A 13,497-nucleotide genomic window follows, 5' to 3' on the forward strand; every position below is an offset into this window, starting at 1 on the left:
CGCAGCGCAAAAAATGGACTTACTAGGACAATGACGACAAATACACAAGTCTTGTTGCGAAAGAATATTTTATATAAAAATCGATGGAGTTCCTACCTTGGCTTGCCCAAAGTACTGACTTAAAGCATATTAAGCAAGTACGTATGACAGTATTTGTCGTTCCAATAAATAAGAGACTTTTATTAGATTAAAAGATTCTTGRAAAAACATACCACAATCGCTTCTTTAAAACTTGGTAGAGAACTTATCTCAACGTCATTTCGTTGTAATTTAACGTTAAAAGTGTCAACACTAAATATGAAAGCTCTACTTAAAATATAGCCCTATAATATATAGTTGTATACGTGGAGTGTTAGAGAGAATGAACAGCATTAYAACTGCCGATGATTTATGATTTATGAGTTTGACATGCAAACAAGTCAAAAAGCATCGGAATTGAGGGAAGAAAAAGAAGCCAAACTCAAAAAAACCACGYCAAAGCCGCTGAAAAATCAAGATGATGGMCATTTTTTAATCGATATTTTTGGTTTGGTTCATCATGAATATGTTCCGGAGGGACAGACGGTCAATAAGAAGTTCTATTTGGCCGCGTGAAAACATTCATCGAAAACGGTCAAAATTGTGGAAGAAGAATTCAAGAATTTTACACGATGATAATGCCCCGTCCCAACGAGCCACGATTGTGGCTGAATTTAAAGACAAAAACACAGTGAATACCATCGATCACCGTATTGGCTCCGTGTGATTTTTTCCTGCTCCCCAAACGGAAATTGCCGCACCGTGGAACCCGTTTTCATTCAATCGAAGGGATAAAAAAAATTCAGTAAAGTTACTGGAGGTAATCTTAAAAAGTGCTTATGAAAAGTGTTTCGAGGACTAGAAAAATCGTTGGCATAAGTGATTACGTTTGGTGGGCATTACTTACATTTACTTAATATATTATTAAACATTGGCGGGTTTCTTGTCACAATGTATGGTATCCGACATTTCCTTCTGGGTGCAAGAAACTTCTTAGCAAACGTAATATTTCCTTTTCTTGGTATAAAAAGAACAAAATCAAATAAAAACCAAGAACGAATTTTCAGCAAAGTCTCATAACAATTAGCCGTTAAAATCAGTTATATTTATGATAATTATGCAAACGCTTCGAATTGGTTTCCATTTACAGGGGTGTGTAAAATTTTATTGGCAAACGCAAYTTGTAGCTTTTCAAAAATATTTGCATCAGCTTACCACTTATATATAAATACTTGAGTAGATAGCACCCTTCTCACCAATATTTACCCTTTTACAACCATATATTGTCATCTACAACGACCTTTTGCCATTACCGATTTCTCCACGCTATTGGAGAACGCGCTTAATCAAGAAGACAAAATGCGAAAACGCTAAATAATCGCACAAATAGCTTCTGGGAAACAAATAATTTGTCTATTTTACTGAAATTCCGTCTTTTCATCGACCTTTGCCACTGCTGTACCCTTTCCGCACCCTTTCCTATTCAAATCGGCAGCGCGATCACCACATCCTTACGCACGAACAATGCCGCAGCGACCGAACGTCGACGACAAGTAGCTGCGGAATCAACAACCCTATCGTTTACATTGTTCAACCATGCGAATTTCTTACACGCTTCATACACTTTGCAAGCAATTTTCCGCCAATTCTTTCTCTACTGTGTCGTTTGACCCGTTGGCTGCCTTGCTTCCTGGCTGATCGGCTATGCGGCCAAAGGTTCAATTACTACTCGACACGCTCAATCCTTTGCGTGCGCSTACCCCTTTTTCTGCGACTCACAGCTAGTCGGGCACTGGCTGGCTGACTGGCTGGCTGCGGTGTTTGGCTTTGTTTGGCCTTTTTGCGAAAATTGCCAAGTRCTAATCCTTCTAAATGTTTGACTTCATTTTCGCCATAAACGGATTAGTGAAATATTGAAAATGATCGGTCGACCAGAGGCGTGTGGGCGCGTACGCATAGGTGTTACGCCTACTATACGCTGCCAATGTATGCAGCCATCTATATACTATATGTATGTGTGTACGTAGTGTTTGGTTTGGGTGAGCGTGAAGGATGCTTGTCAAACAAGACGATCAGTCGCATTGTCCGCTCGTTCCAATTTAATCCTTTACAAGCGCACTTCATAAACATACACTACACTACTCCTATGYYTGTATTTCTATGTCTGTGTGTGTGCTCATTTGCTCATTGCGAGTGTCAAACGAAAGGCTTAAGTCAACGTCAGTGTTGGGCGTGGCTGTTTGAAAAGACTCCAGCTTGKTTGGGATAAAAGGAAAGGGGTGAGTTCTGTTGTATGGATAATGCGCTCTTAATCGCCGGATTCATGACGATCATGAACGTCTGAACGAAAATAATCGAATTTGCATTTGTTAGTGCAGCGCTGCGAATACCTATGTGTTACCTGTGAGCGGTCTATGAGGGTCATTGAGCGGCTTAGTTGTGTTTAGCTCGGCTAATCGCCGCATAAAGTTAACTCAAAACTTAAATATTAAATGCAGATATTTGTACGAAATCTTTGTTTACTTATTTATATGTTTGTTTGGATTTGTTTATGTATTTATTTGACACCGAAATACATATCCTCAAACATTCCGACCATGACTACGCTGACTGAAAAAGGAYTTATGAATTCGCAAAATGCTATTTCAAATTATTTGTAGACACTAACATATGTACATATGTTTGAATATTTACACTCCCTACATTAACTGAAGTCAACAAAACGAAAGGGGTGTGTTAAAGGGTTGTATTCTGGAACAAGTTTATGTGCGAGCGTGTCGGAATTTTTTTCCAAAATATGTTTGTACTCTTAGAAATTATTCCGGCTGGTAATAGGTTAGCGTGTTGAATCGCTGATAAATGATGAAAATACATAAGGACATATGTACATATTTAAATAGTTTAGAAATAATTTCTTTGTTATGCTGAGTAGGCAGAATGTKTCAACAAAATTGTTATGAATAATATAATTTTAAATATTCGGAAATCTGATATCCAAATAATGCTAAAAATCCATTTTTTTTTTTTTTAATATTTTTAGAATAAATTATCTTACTCCAATTACAATCCTGGTGGCATGAGAAAACAATATAGATTTAACACATCTCAAAATATATTAAATAATTACATAAAAATATATATTAAAAACTTAATAAACTATTTGCAATACATCTTAATTTTTCAATATTCGTATTTTATGAAAGATAGTTTTTCCGATCAAATATCGGATTCTACGAAAATACATTGAGCTTGATTAATTGCTGGACTRGATATTACATATGTGTACGGAGGATAGAGTCAAGAATAGAAGTTCATGCAAGTGAGAAAAGTTCTGCGCTTGGAAAGTCAAGTAGCTCACGACTTCCGGTCTTAAACCAAGTATACTCCGGGTAGTCACAAAAAAAAAATCCGTGTGAAGCCGAGCTAAAGTGAGAAGGCGAATCATCCCTCCCCAGGGTTGAGCGCTSTGTTTGGGACCCGCCACGTAAAAAATGCCCCGAATGAAAATGAAACAACAGCCTCGGATGAGAGTGCCCAATCGATGACGAAGGAGCAGACGTTGCATTGCCCGACCATGAAGAAGTCCGAACAGCAATCATCCGTCTAAAGATTAACAAAGCGGCGGGGGCCGATGGATTGCTGGTCGAGGTATTCCAATACGGCGACGACGAACTGATAAGGAGCATGCATCAGCTTCTTTGTGGACTATGGTCGGGTGAAAGCATGACCGACGTTTGAAATTTAAGTGTACACTACCCAATCTACAAAAAGAGGCACCACACAATCTGCTAAAATTAACGTGAGCTAGGCCTCCTCAACATCGCATATAACAATACCAAAAGCTCCGTCAGGAGCAGCAAGAACCTCTCCAAGCCGTTAGATACTGAGAGAGGTTTCAGCCAAAAGAGCTCCCTGTTGCGCAACTTCTTCAATCGRCTGCTAATTGAGAAGTAAAGTCCTCTCTAGACGAACAAAAACTAAACTATATAAATCGCTRTTTATTCCCGTCCTGCTATATGATGCAGAGRCATGGACGATGAGAAYATCTGATGAGTCGGAGTAACGAGTTTTCGAGAGARAGATTCTGCGGAAGAGTTATGGTTCTATGCGTATCGGCAAACGCGAATACCGCTGTCGATGGAACGATGAGCTGTACGAGATACATACATGTGTATATGACGACATTGACGACRCTGGCTAGGTCATGTCGTTCGAATGGATGAAAATAGTACAGCTCTAAGAGTATTCGACACAGTACCCGCCGGGAAAAGCAGTGGAAGAATAAGACCACGACTCCCTTGGAAAGACCAGGTAGAGAAGGACTACATTTGGAAACTCCAATTGGCACCAAATAGCGAAAAGGATGAACGACTGGCGCGCTGTTTTTAACTTTTTAACGGTGTCTACGCCAGTAAAGAAGAAGAAGAGGAGGTCCGTTGGTCCGAATTGACGAAAACACTGCAGCTCTGAAAATATTCGACGCAGTACCTCCACTCCGGTCAATTCAAAATTCAAATACTATAGAATTTCATGCTTTCAAAAGAATTTTTACAAAAACAAAAAKATTTTTTAACATCTATCAACCGATTGAAGAAGTCTGCATGCTTGTTAGATCTTCCATTTATCCAATCACTGAGCATCCAACGGCCACAACAGAAGAAACATACATACATATGTATACTATCTATACTATATGTATTATAACAACWTATAGCAAAATCTTTCCATAGATTACTTCTCTTATTGTAAAACATCGAGAGAGCATGTGTATATGTACATATATGTAATTTCACTTATATACATACATAAACCTTTGTCTTTCAAAATATTTTGGGAAACTGAGCTTATAAAAGATACACGTTGCACCCTACTAATTCTCGATCTTCCACCAACTGTCAATCATGACATATTTCGAATTTTAATACGACAACAACAACAAACAAAAATCGAATAAAATTCTCAGATGCATTTTAATTGCTACATTTAGAGCACTAAAAGCATTTAAATACACACACACGCACGCATTGATTTGCACAACAATTTACAGGCAATGCATTATTCATAAACATGAAATATTGCGGTAATACAGGAAAGCTACACACACACGCACACTTCGACATTTGGGCGAATGCATATCAATATAAATACTGCGTMAAATACTTCCGTAGCGCCAGCCAGCTAACCAGCCAACTACTCACTTCCATCCRCAAARGCGTTGCGATGGTACAAAGCCGCCAGCCACTTGTAATTTCGTGGCACATCAAAATTAGTCAAAAAGTATGCACTTCTGCAGCAAGTAGATTCTGTTCTCAAAGCGAACGCTGGGCCACTTGAGATGCGGGGCGCTTGTGAAGGCCTGCCGTCGGTCGGCAGGCAGCAGGGTGGTTTCATGTGTGTGGTGGCGGTTCAAGAATGTCGCCACACAACGTCAATGCTGGTTCCGTATCTACTTAAGAACCAATTAGCAGTCAAATGCAACAACAATTACTACACAAGGCTGGAACGCTGCGTGGCCACGCAAGGGAAGATCAGTGGCATATCATGCGGCAGTGGCGTAAATTCTATTTGTATATGTGAAAATATAAATATACATGTGTAGGACTGTTGTTGGTGGGTTGTAGTATTATATAAGTGGTCTTGTTAAAGTGGCATGCCCCGTTTCAACAGCTTGTAATGGCGTGTAAATTTGTATGTTTAAATGTTTAAATTTGTGGTCTTGTTACTGATTGCCGTCGAGCTGTTAAGTGATCGCCCAATTATGTCGTCACTTTGATCTTAACATATGGCCGCGCCCCAGAGTTTAGTATGCGTACTAAGAACTTAAAAAACTAAGTAAAATTACATTAGCATTTATTTTGCTATTAATTTGTTGTAATTTGATGGTTTATTTTAAAATCGAAGGCATTCAAGTGCTTATGTAAGCCATCTATATGTACTATGTACATATATGCATATAKAGATATGTGCATATTTAGTGAAGTGCTTTTTAATTAGTTAGAATAAATATAGACTTAGGCGTACGGAAAGGCAGCTGGTCTTTAGCACCGGAAATAAGCGGAAAATTAGAAATTAGTGTGTACATATTATGTAATATATGACAGCAGAGAAATAGCAACACTATTTATTTGTGTACTCATTTGTGGTCAAGCGGAAAATATGATCAAATTTTCAGACMATACTCATATTCATATAATTCAAATATTATATGTAAGCTGAAGTAAGCCTTTCTAACGAGTTATTTGAAGAAGTGAAAGCAAAGTTCTCCCGGGCTAGTCAAAAGAGAAGTATTGATTTTACCTAGATCTTGAAAGAGACYGATGCAATCGCGGGTGARGTTGAGCAGTTCTTAATCAGTTTTTAGTGCAGGATTATCCTTGYTGATTGATTGCCATAAATTAYGTTACAAAGATTAGAATGGATACTWCTTCTTCTTTATTGGCGTAGAAACCGCTTACATGGTTATAGCCGAGTGCACAACAGCGCTTCAGTCGTTCTTCCTCTTCGACATTTGGTGCAAATTGTAATTTCCAAGCATAGCCAGATCCTTCTCCACCTGGTCTTTCCAACGGACTGGACGTCTTGCTTTTCCCCGCTTCCCCCGGTGGGTACTGCATCGAATACTCTTAGAGYCGGTGTGTTTTCAACCATTATGACGACATGACCTAGCCAGCGTAGCCGCTGTCTCTTAATTCGCTGAACTATGTCATTGTCCTCGTATATCTCGTACATCTCATCATTCCATTGACTGCTGTACTCGTCGTTGCCAATGCTCACCCATAAATCTTCCGCAGAACCTTTCTCTCGAAACTCACAACGTCGACTCTTCAGATGTTGTCATCGTACGGGCTTCTGGATCTTTTAGCAGGATGGAGATGATGAGTGACTCTTAAAAATGGGCTTTGTTTGTCAAGAAAAGCTTTACTTATCAATTGCTAGTTGTACTCATCTAAAGAGAACGGGCCTGAAACTAACGGTAATGACAGTAAACTACCATATACRTTTTGAGGATATTCTTCGACCCGAAACATTCGATCTATTTATGTATATCTTTTGGGTTAGGTTGTTAGGTTAAATGCAAATGTCGTTTTGTAAGATTTCCAACCTTACAGCATGGACGCCAATAGGGCAATGGCCTGCTAAAATCTCCATAACTAGGAAGAAGGCTAACCTCTAAGGGCAAAGAGATAACTAAATCTCCTGCGATCGATCTTGGCCCAGCACCGGCCTTGGTTCCGCGAAGCTTAGCTATCACAAAAAGATACGAGAGTACCGACACGTTCCCATTCTACGGATAGCGGTTCCAGAGTGCCTTTCCTAGGTAGCTCATCAGCTTTGCAATTTCCTGCCATTCCGCTATGACCCGGCACCTATATTAGTCTTATAAGAAAGACCCTCGATTCTATTGATAGCGAGGTTAGGCACTCCTCGACCAACTCTGAATGCACTGTAAATGAGTTCAAGGCTAATATCGCCGCTCTGCTATCTGAGTGAATGGTCACTTCTCTGAAGGAGGCCGCACTCTGGAGCCGCCGATCTACTGCTACCTTAATGGTTGCAACATCAGCTTGGAAGACACCGCAGTAGTTAAGGAGTCTGAAACTGGAGTTGATAAAGAGATGCTGACAGTAAATCCCTCCACCAACCTTCCCCCAAGCTTTGACCCATTCGTAAGAAAGCTCACTGTTTTTCACCTCCAACGACTTCTTCTCACCCATAACTCTCTCGTCGGTATATGGGCAGAGAAGAAGCCGGCAGAGTTCGGCTTGGAGACTCCGTGAACCAAGTGTTCCGGCATGAAGTCAAAGTGTGTGAGGACATCCGTATGTTCATACTGGTTTTTTTTAAGAACCCAGATTCTTTGAGTATGATAGCAGTATGTATATACCTCTTAGATTAAAATTTCTTAGTTCTATCTTCAATCCACAAGCTGACCCGAACAGAGAGTGTTATAGTTTCGCTCTGCTGAACAGATCTCAACGGTTTCAAGTTTATAGAAGGCAGATACCTGATTAAATTGCTACAGATATCTGATCTATTTTTTCGYTTAACAGAATCTAGCATTTGTACAGTTACTCGGTTATTATAAGAGAGCTTCTTTGCGCTCGAACTCTTCTATGACTCCTAAATCTCTTGGAGTTGCGATAACCACATATTTCATCTCTGACAGATCGAATTCCATAATGAATTTACTCCAGATTATTTCGGGCATTCACATTGACTAACTATGAAAATGTRCTCGCACACACTCACCAACTTTCGTCACAGCAAATCASTGGYTGTGCGTTGAGCTRCTGTCGTTGACTCGTAATTTTATTGCTTGCGCCTGCTGGTGCGAATAAAAGGCMATATTTCCAACAATGCGACGCAGCGACAACCAAATGACATTAATTACACATGCACCCCCCAATTCATTAACGCACACGGCACTCGTGCTGCCACGCCTCACTTGCTGCTACAAGCTACATAAGCAATAATGGCGAGATAAATGGTGCGCGTACGGCAATAGAGATAAAAGTGTGAAGGAGTTAGATTTAGGGAGCAGTGCAAATTGATTGTTGGCTGCGGTTTTCGGTGAGCGGCGGCGGTGGCGGCGGCGGCGGCGGCGATTGTAAACCGAGAATTTGATGTGTGTTCACATGCGAGCGACTAACGGCCACTCGCTACGTGTGTATCAATTCATTTTCGAAATGACGAAGCATTAATTTCAATCAATTAATTTGCGCACCCACACACCCACACACTTCTGTGAGCAGGAGAATTACGCTGCCGATTGGCATTATTGCTTCGTACCCTGCTTCCAGCATTGTTGTTCGTGTGTTTTAACTCCTGGAACTGTTGCCATTGTGGGGTTGTGCGTGTTGTATATGATATTAAGGGCATTGTTGTTGTCTCTTGTCTATTGTCGCTGCGTTGTTGTGGGTGTCATTGCGTTTACGCAGCAATTTAAAGCGATTAAATACTGAAAATTGTCGAGGTTAATTGGGCATTTCATTGGTTTTTACTCCCCTTCTCTCTCTACCCCTCWCTGTGGGTGTTTCGCAGTTCATTGATTCAATTTAGCTCTCTTCCATTTATAATTGAATTGTTTGGAATTGATTATTGCCACAATGATGTCAAATAATGTTAAGTGTTGTTATTGTTGTGTGTGACTTGCTGGTGAGCGTTGCGCGAAAGAGACCAGGTGTTCAACTGATAGCCGTTTAGTGTGGAATGCTGTATGCAGCATAAGACATATACAATTTAGATGAGTCGGATTGGAAATGTAGGTTGAATCGGGCCGCTGAACAGGGTATATTAAGTTTAACACGAAGTTTATGGCAAGAAAACGTCAGATTTTTTTTCAAAATGGACCGTATAAACATTGTTCTAAACAAGAACGAAATATCATCAAACAATTGTTGGAGGACGAAAATCTTAAAAATGTATCGAAGATTTTTTCGGATATTGTTCCAAACCCATTGCAAAACATGAAAGCCAAATCGTAAAAATAGGGACTAAAAGAGGCTTGCGACATATATTGAGCAGAGTTGCGGTTCGGAAAAAAAAACACATTTTATACTACAAAAAGAATAAAATAAAATAACAAAAAGTTTTGGATAAATCCTAGTGGCATTGCGTTCAAAATAAGAAAACTGTTGAYAGCAGCTACACTTTTCAGCAGGAGCCTAAGAAAGATCCCCTTACTTYGCATATGTAGGAAAGTGTTTAACTTGCTAAAGAACACCAATCGAAAAATATCACAAAATAGTATGGTYCAAGGAAACGGAAATTGTTTTACTTGGCGCCCAAGGATGCCGAAAGTATAGACGAAGACCAGAAAATGCTTCATTTTATTCCAGATATGTTTCCCCGACCGTAAAAATGCAGGTGTCAAAATCAACCTATGGGGTGCTATTCTTACTATGGCATAGCTGGACGGCTCAGTCAACTGAACTTAATTCAATTAAGAATCTTTCGACAGAGGTCAAGGAAACTGCATGCCTTATTTCAAAATCCAAAAAACATTTTATATTGTTTTTAAAGAAACCATATTTCTGGCAAGACGTAATTGGACTTTAATCTATTTGCCATATAACACAGTTGTAAATTCCATTTGATTCTTTTACTTTYCAGTCACAAATCAGGAGCAATTATTATAACGGGATACAATTTTGCACAAATAATTTTGAAATGTGGACTCCTGTATTTAAAGTTGACTTTTGACCRCAAATATCTGTCAATRTATGTACAGAGAGAATCCTTTGCCGACAATAGTATCTCTGTGTATCAAAAATGGATTGAGTCGGGTCAATACTTCCTTAATATACTACATATGTATATCGGCCAATATTTGAGTTATAGTATATCAATGAAAATTTCAGAACGTCTTTTACTCATAACAATGGGTCTTTATGCTTAAAGTAGATAAAATTGGGCGTAAACTTGACTTAGCCCTCATAAAACTATGATCAGGGAACATCCAGTTGACTTTGGTCCAAATGATTGATTATTGTATGTGAGGTACCTTAATGAAACCTAGGCGATTTCTATTTAGTATGCAGCATGGTAATACAACTCCCATATACTACAGATAATGATTTTCGTTTTTCTGGTTGACMTTTTAGATCTTAAGGTATTTCCCTGGCTTTGATTTTTGTATGTTTGCAAGTGTAAAAAATGTTCGGTTGCACCCGAACTCACCACTTTCTTATTTTTGTTGGTTCATACGATAATGATACGTACATAGTTGTAGTAATCAAGAATCCACCACAAATATGGAAATAGCGATAACGAGGCCGCACCTTTTCTCATCTTTGCTTCAAGGGCGCTTTATGAATTCTTTATTTTGTGTTTTCTTGAAACAATGACACGTAAAAATATTAATGTTTTTTTTAACTGCCAAAAGATAYTCGAAATTCGGGCCCCCAGAATAAAGTGCTGCCTTAAAGTCGAACGAACTAATGGCAATCAATTTATGTATATACAATTCGGTCTTAGTCATTAGAGAGTTAAAATTTAAGGAATAATATATGCGTGTCTGTATTCACTAATACACGCTCCCTGCCGGTCATGTACCATAAAATCCCTCACATTTCATCAGTTTTCTTCTAAAATTCACATTCTCATGTTTCTTCTAAAAACCCATAAGCATCACTAATATTTCTCTTTACTGCTTTGTCTGAAATTTGTGCAATATTATATAAGCTGCACACCATACTCACTGTAAAAGTTAACGAATTTGAAAAAAGTCTTAAAAAAMCGACTGAATTCCACATAAATACAACGGGTGTCATTGTTGTCAATTATTGCCCCTTTCACTGACAGTCAATGTCATAAATTTAAAAATTTTCCATTTTGTCCAAAGCAAAAAATTACGTTGCCTTCACCGATTGCAAGAGTTTGCGTAAAATTTCRTAACTCTTCCAGCGAAATAAGAATATTTAATAAAAAAACAAAAAACGTTTGGAAAAAAAGTGCGAAAAAACCTTTGAGTTTATATTTTCAAATGGAGACACTAGACACATTTTCCCCTTTTATGTAATCGCTGAAGATTCTGAAAACTCTTTTATGGTGCAACAAAAAAAGTCTCTAAAAACCCTTCAGAACGCTGTTTTTTAGCGTGGCCTTCGTTTTTTCGCAATATTGCCAACTGCATGGTTATTTTGTGTATGTGGGAGTGTGTGTGTTGAGCAAATTGTTTTGCCAACACTTAACCCGAAATTGACGATTTACGCCTTTTTATGTAACCTTTTGCTTACGCCTTTTCCGCCTTGCATTTTTTATAGCTATGCGTTTTAACCGGAATCATCCTTTCGTTAGCAAGCAAAAACAACAATAACAACATAAGTAACACTTTAACTATAGAGCGCTAATGTCGAAAGCCGCCGAACAATTTGTCGACTGACCGCTGTTGCCAGCAGGTAAGGCAGCAAGCCACCGAAGCGACATTATGCAATGCAACCGTGCAATGTTTTTTATGTTTTTTTTTTTTGGTCTGAAAATCTCCGTAGAAATTCTCCCTTTGCCACGTAYAGCTTGCATAATCGGGTTGAATGACCCATTATGGTTGGCTTGTCTTATAAACAAAGTGCACAAACACACACATATACACACATACTCGTACATATGTATGTATTTATATTATAAAGAACCGAAAGAAAGAGTCAAACAAAAAGTGAAATAAACAAAGTGAAAATTGCAATCAGCCAACCGCCCGCCCGCCGCGCCGCCAGTGAAAGTATACGCAACCCGTTTGAGTAGCGCAACAACAAAAATACAAATAAAAAACGGCAACGCATAAAGAATAAAAAAAGGTAGTAAAATGGCAAAGAAAACGGCAAGGATGCGCAAAAAACAAGCAAGAGCCTCTTACTCAACCAACACAGCAACACCAACAAATGAACTCCTTCATTGTTGCCCAACTTTGCGGCATTTACGCAAGCCATCCGCTTTGACTAGCTGCTGCCGTTCGCTAACATCTAACGGCTAACACATAAAAAAAGGATGCTAAAGGATGGGCTTGAATGGCGCGCATAAACACCTCTGAGAATCGCTAAGAATTTCATAATGAGCAAATGAGTTGCGAATTGTTGGCGTGTAAGGGCGTTGGTGTGGTAATACCTGGTGGCAATGAGTTGAACACTCGTGAAATTAGTAAAAAATGGTGAAAAAATAATAAAAAAAATATTTATTTGGTTGAGTAATTGTGTGTGTGCGTAAAGTTACGAGCACACCAAAATCCAAAAACAAAAAAAAAAACGACAAAGCAGCGCAATATTAACTCGTCTATTGGTGTAACCGGAGAGTAGAATGAGCCGTCATCATCTAGCGAGGGAGGAATGTTACGAGTTATATGCTTATATATTATCTGTAAATGACTGGTATTTTATTGTTTATATATGTGAGTACTGTGGTGTCTGCAAAGTGGGTGGAATTGAAACAAGTTAATCTACGCTTGACGGCTGCTGTGATTAATATTGCTCTTTTGGGTTTWATTGGGTCTAACATATGAAGGAGTTAGATTTGGACGCTAAAAGATTTTAACTCAAACAATATATGACATACGATGCATGTATGTGTGTATGTGCATATTATAGCGGATTGATTTGCAGGAAGCCAATAGTGACTATGATGAGGTTCGGAATAGCAATTACTCGWCTGATGTACAAAAACAATGCAGGGRTCGAGAGATTACRGACTGRGCTATTCAAATACGGTGGCGAAGAGCTGACAAGGTGCATGCAGCAGGTTMTTTGYAGAATATGTTGGTAAAGMATGCAAGAACATTGRAATTTAAGTRTGCTCTYCTCAATCCAGAAAAARKGGGGTCTTTCGAAATGTGCCAGTTGCCGTKRGATAAGYCTCCATAATATCACATATATGGTCTTATCGAGCGTAATGTGTGAAAGACTGCAACCCACCGTCAACAAACTGATTGGACCTCAACAGTGTGGCTTTAGACCTGGAAAATCTACTATCGGTCTGATTTTCACCATGCGC

This window comes from Bactrocera latifrons, unplaced genomic scaffold, assembly GCF_001853355.1.
Source record: "Bactrocera latifrons isolate USDA-ARS-PBARC rearing strain unplaced genomic scaffold, ASM185335v1 scaffold_13, whole genome shotgun sequence".
Lineage (NCBI taxonomy): Eukaryota > Metazoa > Arthropoda > Insecta > Diptera > Tephritidae > Bactrocera > Bactrocera latifrons.